At 41.2% G+C, this 12188-nt stretch overlaps 1 protein-coding gene and 1 long non-coding RNA gene across 2 annotated transcripts in view; both read right to left on the bottom strand.

Annotated features, from left to right (window-relative positions):
• Positions 1-12188, bottom strand: part of PPARGC1A (PPARG coactivator 1 alpha) — a 513653-nt gene that overhangs the window by 460955 nt on the left and 40510 nt on the right. The gene's annotated exons all lie outside the window — the stretch shown is intronic.
• LOC142829667 (uncharacterized) overlaps positions 3896-12188 on the bottom strand; it is a 31125-nt gene continuing 22832 nt past the window's right edge. Inside the window, exon 2 of the long non-coding RNA XR_012904353.2 lies at positions 3896-4955. This is a non-coding gene — a long non-coding RNA (uncharacterized LOC142829667). The remainder of the gene's footprint in view (positions 4956-12188) is intronic.

The raw sequence follows: 12188 nt of genomic DNA on the forward strand, positions 1-12188 counted from the left end.
GTGAATGTCTCTGGGGTTTTTGTTGTTGTTGTTTGTGTTTTTGTTTGTTTGTTTGTTTCTCGCTTGTGTACAGCCCCCAACTGGAACTGGAATTCTATCTACAAGTTTGGCACTGGATGGAGAGGAGCCACAAGAGTGGGGGGACTAAGCAGGCAGGAGTCAGAGCTGGCTGTTTGGGGAAATATAGCCTCTCACCCCTCCCAACCAACATGCCAGCATTGATGTTTTGTCATCATGGTTACCAAGAAAAACTTGACAATGTGACTATGCTAAAAATGCATAAGGCAAATATTTAGACCCAATTTTATTAATTTTAAAATACTATTAGTTTAAATAGGCATGTCAATTAATTGCTGTTAACTCATGCAATTAACTCAAAAATTAATTGCAATTACAAAAATTAATTGTGATTAATTGCATTGTTAAAGAACAGAATTCCAATTGAAAATTACAAAATATTTTGGCCATTTTTCTACATTTTCATATATATTGATTTCTATTACAAAAGATTACAATGACATATTACAAAAGAGAATACAAATATTTTTAACAAGAAATAGCATTTTTCAATTCAACTCAGACAAGTACTGGAGTGTAACTTGCAAATGTATTTTGTTACATAAGTGCACTCAAAAACAAAACAATGTACAATTTTAGATGCTGTAAGTCTCCTCACTCCTACCTCTTGTTCAGCCACTCACTAAAATATAACACATATGTTTATATTTATATAAATATATTTATATATTTAAATAAGAAGCAGGCAGCATTGTCACCTGAAAGTGAGAATAGGTGTTCACACGGAACTTTTGTAGCTGGCATTGCTAGGTATTTACATGCCATATATGCTCCTTCATGCTTTGACCACCATTCCAGAGGATATATTTCAATCTGATTCTGCTCATTAAAAAAAATGCACTTTTAACTGTTGTTTTCAAGAATGGCTCTTTTCCTCTAAGTTCTTGTGATTACAGAAACTTTGTATCTTCTACCTAGCTCTCTATTTTTTGTGCACCCATTATCAGGCTATCTAGGACCTAGTTTAAGAGGAGAAGCTGCTGGAACAAAATGTCCAGAAGAAATAGGATAAATGTAGTTGGACCTTCTTTCTCAACATCTAGACTATGCCAAAGTGGTGGGGCATAGGAAAGAGGTTTCAGGCAATTTTTTCCACAGCTTTTCCCCATGCTCTTCCCTTTACCAAGTAATGTATTGAAAAGGAGATTCAAACATTCTGCTATCTAGAGTAGGGTAAAGCAGTTAGGGTATTAGATGTGGTCTCGTGAGTAAATATAATTGAGGCACTTTATACAATAGAGCAGAAGTACTGAAGCACTTTCCTTTACAATTTTTTGCCTTAAGGACTTCACCAACATCATGCAAACTTTTTAAACAAGTATTCCATAAACTGTCAAGGCATTAAAGTAGGATGCTCTTCACCTACCTACCCTTTTCTCTTTGCCTGTGTAGTACAGATTCCTCATTAGCCTTTGCAGCATGTAGCAAATTAAGTTCCAGTGAATTGGCTCTTCCACTTTTTAGTTGTGCATAGACACGCTGTTTTTCCCTTGCAGCTCTTTGAAGAAGTGTACTTACCTTTTAAACTGAATTACAAAAATAAGTGGAGATTTAATGAAATTCTGCTAGAAGACATGCAGTAATGGTGTCACATTAAAGAATGTTATTTAATCAGCAGATGCCAATACGGTACAGAATGGGGTGCGTGGGAATTTGCCAAACAATGACTCTTCGGTTATAGAGCACCCTAGTTTATGATGAATTTGGAAGTTTTCCAGGCACATGGAATTGCTATCTAAAAGAAACATAGCACTTCATACTGTGGTATCTAAGCACTGATGAGTGTTGCTGGCAGAATTCAGGCCTAAAAGTGATTTCCCTAGAGTCCCTGGTATCAGAAGCCCTCTGGTGCCAAAGCGTTTGTCCCATGCTGAACAGAGCATGCAGGCTGACATTTGAATGCAGAACTGAACACACACACACACACACACACACACACACACACTCTCTCTCTCTCTCTCTCCCCCCTATTTAAGAATTAGCTGGTTTCGATGCTCTGTGGGGTCCAGCTGCACCATCCTGGCAGAGATCTGAACTACCAATGGAAGTGATTCATATCAAAACCTTTCCAAGTGTCCTTCCTCCCTCATCTGGAAGCTATTAAATGACATTATTTCATCTCGCCTCCCATTGGTTTCTTATACATTAACTTTTTCTACTCTTTCTGCTTTGGTTAGTTGGCATTCCCTATTGCTTTTTACATTTCCAATACCTGAATAGAACAAGAGCAGCTTTTTCTGGTAAGATTTTTTGGGGAGGTGTAAAATTTTCAATGCCATTTTCAAAAGTGATTAAGGCCTTTAGAAAATTATTCTCAAAGTCAATGGTATTGAAGTTAAGTAAAATAGGTGCTTTTGCAAATATCACCCTTTATCTGTCCTTACTATCTAGCTTGCCTCTTCATTTCCTTCCTATGTCTCATCTTTTTCTTCTACTCCTGCTTTTCTCTTGTTTACTCAACACTTATCTATCATTTCCGTTGTCCCTTTAATATCCTTATATCTCTTTTTTCATTCCCATCTCCTCTCATGCCCTCTCACTGCTGCACTAGAAGCCACTACCTATAGGAGAGAAGAAAATGCAGTTTGTGAACTTCTGTTGCTCCTCCATTGCAGGTAGCATTATGTAAATCCTGCCACATTGCTTCAGTGCCACATCTATATACTTCAATAAGAATAGCAGAAAAATTACTGCAATTGGTAGTTCCATTGGTAGTTCTAAAAGAGGAAATGGGGCCCCCTAGTGAGGCAAGTTGAGCAGCCATCTTCCACAAGGCTCACAACATCTCTCTCATTCTGTTTATAGTTTAGACTATTTTTATAGGCAATACAATCTCTGGAAGAATACTAAAAGACAAGGAGATTTAAAAAAAAGCAAATATATTTTTGTCAATTTACTCAGTATGCTGGCTACTGTCTTCCAAAAACCTAGAAATGGAAACTTGACCTTGTCTTTACAATTCAGTGGTAGCAATTATGAGTACTTTTCAAAATGACCCCCAGGGGAGCTGAGACACTCAAATGATCACAAGTCTCAGGGCATAACTATGTCAATCTGTATCTGCAAAAACAACAAGGAGTTCTGTGACACCTTAGGCTGTGTCTAGACTACATGCCTCTGTCGTCAAATGATCGCGGCTTCATTTACATTTACATGGCTGCCGCGCTGAGCCGACAAACAGCTGATCAGCTGTTTGTCCGCTCAGCGCGCTAGTCTGGACGCTCCCCTGCTGAGCCGACAAACAGCTGATCAGCTGTTTGTCCGCTCAGCGCGCTAGTCTGGACGCTCCCCTGCCGACATCAAAGCCCTTTGTCGGCAGCCCCGTTATTCCTTGTGGGATGAGGTTTACTGGGGCTGCCGACAAAGGGCTTTGATGTCGGCAGGGGAGCGTCCAGACTAGCGCGCTGAGCGGACAAACAGCTGATCAGCTGTTTGTCGGCTCAGCGCAGCAGCCATGTAAATGTAAATGAAGCCGTGATCATTTAAATCGTGGCTTCATTTACCTTTGCCAAAACAACAAATCTACATGGCTCCGTCGACGGAGCCATGTAGTTTAGACGTACCCCTAGGGACTAACAGATTTATTAAGGCATAAGCTTTTGTGGACAAAACCCACTGTATCACATGAAGTTGGTTTTACCCAGGAAAGTTCACACCCTAACAAATCTGTTAGTCCCTAAGGTGCCACAGGACTGCTTGTTGTTTTTTCAAATGATCACAAACCGTATTCTGCTCTCACTTTCACTGGTTTTGTCCAGGTGTTGCACCACTGATTTCCATGGCATTACTCCTGAGTTACAGTAAGAGGCAAACCAGGTCCATCTTCCAGTTATTGGAAGTTGTGTACATTTATTCTCTTTCAAGCATTTTAAATACAAATGTTTATCCAGCAAGAAGCCGTTTACATTTTATGGAAGTGAGAAGAAATGATCAAAGAAAATTAAACAAAGTGTAAACTATGGGGAGAAGATCCCTGCCTTGATCATTCACATTTCCATTGGAGTTATATTGTATCTCAATTGTACTGCACTGATGCACAGGGGATGCTATGGTGAGGATTTGCCCCAGCAATTGAGCACTGTTAGTATTTCCATCATTACCCTGCCCTGTAGGTTATACCTGGAGATGGAAGATTTGGGTGACTTCCAGGCACTCCACAGAAACTGAAGCTGCAGCAGGGGACATGTTGGATCAACAGAGCCTGGTCTGCCCTGGCAACCTCCACAGTGCTCAGATCCACTGTGGAGACCAGATTTCCCAATTTTATTGGGAAAGTCTCAATATTTGGGACTGTGTCTCATGTGCCTCTCTGCTTGTTGAAGCCAATGGGACAGCTGTGGAAAACAGCCAGAGAGAAAAGAAGCAATCTCCAATAAGAGTGGAAACAGCACCTCAAGGTGTCTGGGAGCAAAAACTGCTTAAGGGAAAAGCTCAGAGAAAAAAATACTTCGGCTTTGTTTACATTTAACAGTTTAAAGCGCAGCCAGGGCAGCACTTTAAATTGAAAGTGTGGCCACCACATGAGTGCTAGGTGAGATCTCTTCCAGCGCTTTCTGAAAACCACCTCTGTGGGGAGCGGGGGAGTGATTATCTAGCAACACTGGGAGTTGGGAGCACAGCAATTCAAAATAAAAGGGCAGCAGAACACTATGTGGTAGAATATTGTTATCCACAGGTCTGGAGAGACACCTGAAAGCTCCAAACAACTGTGGATCTGGGTAACTGGGGGAGCCTGGAGTTAGGGTCTCCTGAGGCAGCACACAATTTAAAGTCTATTGAAGAGCTTCTTCAGTCGCTGACAGCTTCCTTTCCCCAGGCCCGTTGGCTCACAAGGACCCAGAGGTAGCTGAGCTCCAGGGCTTTCTGTACATAGAATCCTAGAAGTTAAAGATGGAAAAAAGACTAGTAGGTCATCTGGTCCAATTACCTGCCAATCAAGGAAAGATTTACGTGCTGACATGTAACCAGTGCACCAAATACATTAAGACTCTGTTTGTCAGAGGCTGGAAATGGATGACAGGGGAGGGATCACTTGGCAATTACCTGGTCTGTTCAATCCCTCTGGGGCATCTGGCATTGGCCACAGTCGGAAGACAGGATACTGGGCAAGGTAACCTTTGGTCTGACCTAGTATGGCCATTCTTATAACTTATGCAATGAAATCAAACCTCTGTGACCTTGGCTAACTGAGGGCTTTGGTTAACCAGGGTTCAAGTCACCAAGATCTGACCATATTGACATAATAAAATGATGCTAAAGAATTAGTACATTCATCAGACATTGCCAAGACACTGCTTAGCCCAGTAGGAAATCCCTTCGCAAAGCAGAAGCTGCTAAAGAGACTGGAATAGGAGGGACATTTACTTCCTAAAAAACTAAGTAAAGCAAACATGCACCTCATATTTAGAAAGGACCCATATTAAACAGTAGAGAAAAAAACCCCAAACATTCCCATAATGGTGTATTACTATCATTGCCAGTATTTGTGGTACATGCCCCTATAATGCTGCCGATAGGTGATTCATTTGCTCAGTTGATAACAGCCCTCAATATTTGTACCTTCAGTGCTTAGCAGTAGATACACTATTCACTGTTTACACAAATAAGACACATGATTTGACCCTGGTAGTTTTTGTCCTGCCAGCTGCTGCTCTGCTGATTCAGTCTCCTGTGTCAAGTAATACCCATCATAAAATGACAGTAGCTCTACCAGTGCTCAGACACTGAAATTTTCATGTCAGCCAAAGCATCTTTCTGCTACATTTATAAGGCCCAACTGGGCCACTACAATTTGAAGAGCATGCATTGCTCGGTCCCTGCTTTGAGCAAACAGCAAGGCTCCTCAGGTAAACTGTACTCTAGGCAAGGGCAACCACTGCTCTTCCCAGGTTTGGGAACTGACCTTTCTCCCTAGGAGAGGTGCTTTGTCATCTGTTGTCTATCCTGAAAGTTAATGCTCTGCTGCACTTAACAAGAACTACCAATTGATCTGGTTGTGCTATTGACATGAAAGAACTCCTCTTAATTTGTCTCTTTACTGCTAGGGGAAGAGCATCTTCTATCATCTATACACTTGTACCTAGAGGTGTCATTTTCACCACACATAATACAAATAAGTAGCAATTCACAGACTTTTACTACAAAGAGCAAAGTCAAGTTAGTTAAAAAAATGGCTTCTGGTCATAGCTGTGATGGAAGAAAGATAACGACTGTGCCACCTTCAAGAAAACAACCCACAGTCTCAGTGAGTAAGCAAAAACCAAACACCAATGCTTTATCTGACAAAGAAAAAACATCTGTTGGCTGGAAAGGAGTCTTACTACCTCAAATGTATTATAAAATAAGCCAGCTTGTGCTTTTGCTGTGTAAAAGGATGGAAATTGATGTGGCTGCAGCTGCAAGCACAGGTAAGATAAAGGAAATGTAATATTGCAGTAGAACATGCATGTGTGGCTAGCTTATCAGAAGATGACATTAGCAGCATTCTTGAAGAGCTGAATCTTAACTGTCTTCACCTAGAAAAAACAAACAAGCAAAACTTCTCTTATCCACAGGTACTCCACCCTGCCAAAGAAAACCTTAAACTTAAGAACAAGTTCTTGGTGTTAATGAGTTGCACCACTTCAAAAGCTGAGAAAATGAAGAAAAAAAAAGTCCTGCATTAATCAAAATTCTCTTTCAGGGGATCCATTGCAATGGATTCAAATAAAAGTTTAGAGAGTATCATTATATGAACTTTTTCCAATTCTGCTTCTGCTACACGTTCTGTTCTGCCTCTTCATAGGTCCCACAATAAAGGGCTAGTCACAGACTCACACATTCAAAGCCAGAAGGGACCATCATAATTATCTAGTCCAATGATGGGCAACTTAAGCCAGGGAATGGGCTGCATGAAGACCCTCCATCTCAATGAGTCACCAGATTATGGTAGCTAAGATGGTTTCCCGGGATAGAGTAATTTTGCTGACTGCACTTGCGTACCTAGAATTTGAGGGTGTTCTGACAGAACCATAGCAGCATTTTGATTGCATGCAGAACGAGCACTCATCTCTCATAGTCGATGTTGTGTACAATCATCATGCACTTCACTTCATGTGCCCTTGCTTTACATGTGTGTTACGTCAGTAATAACAGGAAGAAAACCCGTTGGAAACCTCAAGGAAACCAGCAGAATCTGGCAACCTTGCACATGGGCAAGTAATTGAAATGTTTTGCAGGCCACAGATAATATCTCAATGGGCTGCATGCAGCCACTGATCTAGTCTGATCTCCAGCACATTGCAGGCTACAGAACCTTACCCATTCACTCTACTAATAGGCTGTGTCTAGACTGGACAGTTTTTCTGGAAAATCAGCCGCTTTTCCGGAAAAACTTGCCAGCTGTCTACACTGGCCACTTGAATTTCTGCAAAAGCACTGACTTCCTACTGTAAGAAATCAGTGCTTTTTGCGGAAATACTATGCTGCTCCCATTTGGGCAAAAGTCCCTTTTGCGCAAAACTTTTGCGGAAATCATGCCAGTCTAGACGTAGCCATAGACTCTTAACCTCTGGATGAGTTACTGAAATCCTCAAATCACAATTTAAAAACTTCAAATTACAACCCGTAGGGGATATTTTCACTCCCACAGGAAGGAATTAAATGTCATCTGCATGGTGTATTTCTCTCAATCAGTAAAGGCCCAGAAAAACAAAAGACAGGGAAAGAATATGATGAGCGAGCAACATCGTTCCTCCAGCCCCTCTTAAGTATCCAATATTAAGCTCTGGTGGTGCTGTACAATAATAGTGACAATCCTGAAACTACCAGTCCAATGGCTGTCATTCCCTCTGCAACCACTACTACATTTTATCATGCTACTGTGTCTGCCATCAGAACTGCTCTGTGTTTCAGCTCCAGGAGGGAGAAAGAGGAGTGAGAATAGAGCATCAATCAGGCGATTCACAAACTCTAAAAGTGCTGGGAGGGAAAGAGAGGAACAAATAAGTGTAGGGCTCTGGTGCCCTGGTACGTGAGAGTCCCCCCCTTTCACCACACGACTCATGTACCAGGGCACCAGAGCCCTACACTTATTTGCTCCTCTCTTTCCCTCCCAACCCTATTAGGGTTCCAACTCCAATATTAAGCTCAGGGATGCAGTTGGAACCCTAATAGGCCACTGGTTGTTATGGCCCACTGAGGAGAAGGGCCACTAATGTGGCCCACCATTCCTGGTTGCCCTCGTTACAAGTGGAAGGCTCCATTTGTAACACTATTGCCAAAAAATGTTATTCAACTAACTTACAAAAGAAAATGCAAAGTTTAAATCACAACTTTCATGAGAGCTGCAGCTTTCACTTGAAAAAAAAATGGCAGACATTTTCCTCGTTGAATACCTATTTCCAGATACTCTTTCAGTGCTCAGAGCCACACATTCTCCTTTAAGATTTCATTTCTGTTCTGCTGAAATTCCCAATATATACACCAGGCCCTATCAAGTCTCTGTTGTATGGACTCTCAAAGAACTGGGCCGGGAGGCATGCGGCTACTGAGAGCTAAACAAGCAATCAGTATGTTTCATGTGTCTCTCTCTTTTCATTGGCATCTTTTGCTGAAGTGTCAATGGCACCAAAGCTCTAACAGTTGTGCCTGAAATAACACTAAATTCTGGACCCCGGAGGTACAAATAAAAGGGTGGTTTGCATTACAAGGACTGAGGACAGCATGCATGCCAGTGGCAGTGTGCTGAACACACTTTGGAGGCAATGGCTTTACAAATATGGCATGTTGCATGTTTTAGTTTTGTTTCCATTTCTTTCAGTGATCCATGTATACGAGGAATTTTATTTCAGTGGGGGAAAAGTGGTCCATTTCAGTCTCCCTTCTAAGGCCGTGAAAATCCTATTTAGTATACAGGATGAAAAAATTTAAAAGATGCACCTCGCATACTTTCACATATGGAAACAAGCTGTACTTGGATGCTTTTTAGATCATACTCTGTCCAAACTATTCTCATGTCCAATGGAATTTGACACAGCAGATATGCACAGAACTTGTTCCATTTGAGACTGTCACTAGAGATACGTCTGCTGAGTCAAGCCAGACCACTCATAAGATTTGGGCAGTGCAAAACAGCTCTCACAAAAACAAAAAACTTTCCTGATGTATTAAGTGTGCACAAAGAAGCCTTGTTCACTATGAATCCAAGGTTCAAGGCTTCACAGCGTCACCAGAAGACAGCCCATATTAGGATGATTGCAGAACTGTGTCTGTGCAGAAATGGCAAATCAACTGGCACGACAGAATATACTTCTCAGTTGGGCACAGTGTAGGGAGCAGCTGCTCTTGCAATTACCTCGCAGAACTCATTTCCCAGAAGTGGTTAGAGAAGCAGTTCTATGACACAACATTTTATAGACATGAGCATTGGAAGAAACCTGGTACAAGTTACTTCTTTGCCAACGAGGCAACAGGCAGAATAATAACACTGTGCTGCTACATCAATGAACCACTTAAGGATCTTAAAAGGTGTCCAATTATACACTGGAAAGGAAGATACCGCACTGCCTTTGCCAAATTAGGATGTAAATTTACTAAGCTGCCCACCAGCAAGTACATGTTCCAAAAAGATGTTTAGTATAGAAGGAATTATTATGAGGCCAGAGATCCAGATTGCTACCATAAATGCACAGCCTCTGTCAGTTCCGACAGTGGCCCTGCCAAGATTTAACTCCTGCTGGAGACACTGCTTGACTTGATCACAAATCAGACAATGACTGAGATCAGTTGCACTTTCTTAATGGAAAATTATTCATGCCTGTCTTGGCCCATGTGAAACCCAGCTCAGGTATCCTCCCTGACAGGACACTTGGAGTGAGAGATCTAACAGTGTTAACTCTCCCCCATGTCACCATTGCACCAGGTTATTTTTAAAAAATCTGGTTTAATTATTAGGCCTCCTGCTGCCTTGCTTGTTCACCCTACAATGCTCTGAGGCAGGACAGAGTACCTGTGCATCCTACATGGTGCACATCTTAACTTTCCATTGCACCTATGCAATATTTTTGGGAGTGTGTGCCAAAACTGATCTGCTCCCAACTTTGCATCTTCTAACTAAATTTTACATCAGGGAGCAGCAAAAATTAGTAGAAAGATCCATGGATTGCTATTACTTGTCTCAAAATAGACTAAAAATGTCTAAATATTCAAAAGATACAAACATCCTTCGATATATATTAATCAAACTAGAACTTTCTCTGATATTTAGTCTCTTTTCCATACCAAACAATGGAATCAGAAATGCATGAAAGGTGATCAGCAAATGAAAGAGAGGAGTTGGTTTTTTTTGTTTGTTTTTTCTTTACGATATATGAAGATGACTAACATGGTTTGCTTCTGAAAAAATAGATTTTTCTATTGTTTTCTATTGTTCTTATTCCCAACTAATTTGTCATAGAAAAATCAAGAATGTCAATATTAAATCAGGCATTATCTGGTTTTGCTGGAGCTCTCTTTGGAAGATCCAGAGACATTTTATTTCTTTAGTTAAGGAGGATCTTTTTTTTGTTTCAACTTTAAAACTAAAAAGGTTTAAAGAATCAAGAGAAAGCCAGAGAATATTATAGAGGGGCAGTGTTCATGCCTTGTCCCTCCACTGCCTATGATTGGCACTCCCCGAGCCCCTCTAAGCTCCTTCACTCTGAATGCCCTGAGACTAAACTCCAGTGCAGAGGGGAACAGAGGGGTGGCTTATAGAATACTTATCTGCATCACATTTTCACTTTCAATAAGTAACCTTTTCTTCTTTCGGTAGATAAAGCCATATATTCTACTTAGGTGACTCACAAGCAGTACTTATCCCAAAGGCAGGGCTCAGATTCTACCTAAAACGTAGGACAATGCTACCAAAAATTGCATCTGCCCTGAAAGGAATTGTTAGTGAGGAGACTGCTTGTCTCTTCATACAATCTGCATGTGACACAAACAGGCAAGGCAAAGCACAGAATGGCTCAGTCTTGTCTAGATAGGAAGCCGGACATCGTACATCTGGAGAGACACTATTTCTCCAGAGATGTATGTGGCTGATGAGAATACACATGTAAATATACTCCTGGTTCAAAGGAAACTGAAAAGGCCACTTCAGACAAAAATTTGGCTTGTGGCTATAAAGTCACTTTGTCCTTAAAGAACGGTGTGTAAGGAAAACTTAAAACCATAAGAACAGCCATACTGAGTTAGACCAAAGGTCTACATAGCCCAGTAGCCTGTCTGACGGTGGCCAGTGCCAGGTGCTCCAGAAGGAATGAACAGAACAAGCAATCATTGGGTACGTCTAGACTACAGGCTTCTGTCGACAGAAGTTTTGTCGACAGATACTGTCGACAAAACTTCTGTCGACAAAGAGCGTCTAGACTACATTGAGTTCTGTCGACAAAGCAAGCTGCTTTGTCGACATGGTAGTGTAGACGCAAAGGACAGTTTACATTCAATAACACCTTCTGTCGACAGAAACTCTGTCGACAGAAGGCGTTATGCCTCGTAAAATGAGGTTTACCAGAGTCGACAAAACTGCTGAGTTATGTCGACAGAACTCAGCGGTAGTGTAGACGCTGGTATAGTTTTGTCGACAAAAGTCCACTTTTGTCGACAAAACTCTGTAGTCTAGACATACCCATTAAGTGATCCATCCCATTGCCCATTCCCTGCTTCTGACAAACAGAGGCTAGGCACACCACACCACCCATCCTGGCTAATAGCCATCGATGGACCTATCCTCCATGAATTTATCTAGTTCTTTTTTGAACTCTCTTCTAATCTTGGACTTGACAACATTCTCTGGCAAAGAGTTCTAAAGACTGACTATGCATTGCATGAATACTACTTTCTTTAGTTTTAAACATGCTACCTATCAATTTCATTTGGTGATCTCTAGTTTTTGTATTATAAGGAGTAATCAACACTTCCTTGTTTACTTTCTCCATACCAGTCATGATTTCATAGACCTCTATCTTATCCCCCCCTTAGTAGTCTCTTTTCCAAGCTGAAGAGTCCATGTCATATTAATCCCTATAGCAGACATTCTATATCCCTAACCACTTTTGTTGCCCTTTTCTGAACTTTTTCTAATTTTA

This window comes from Pelodiscus sinensis, chromosome 4 (genome assembly GCF_052426305.1).
Source record: "Pelodiscus sinensis isolate ZL-2025 chromosome 4, ASM5242630v1, whole genome shotgun sequence".
In the NCBI taxonomy this organism is placed as follows: Eukaryota; Metazoa; Chordata; order Testudines; family Trionychidae; genus Pelodiscus; species Pelodiscus sinensis.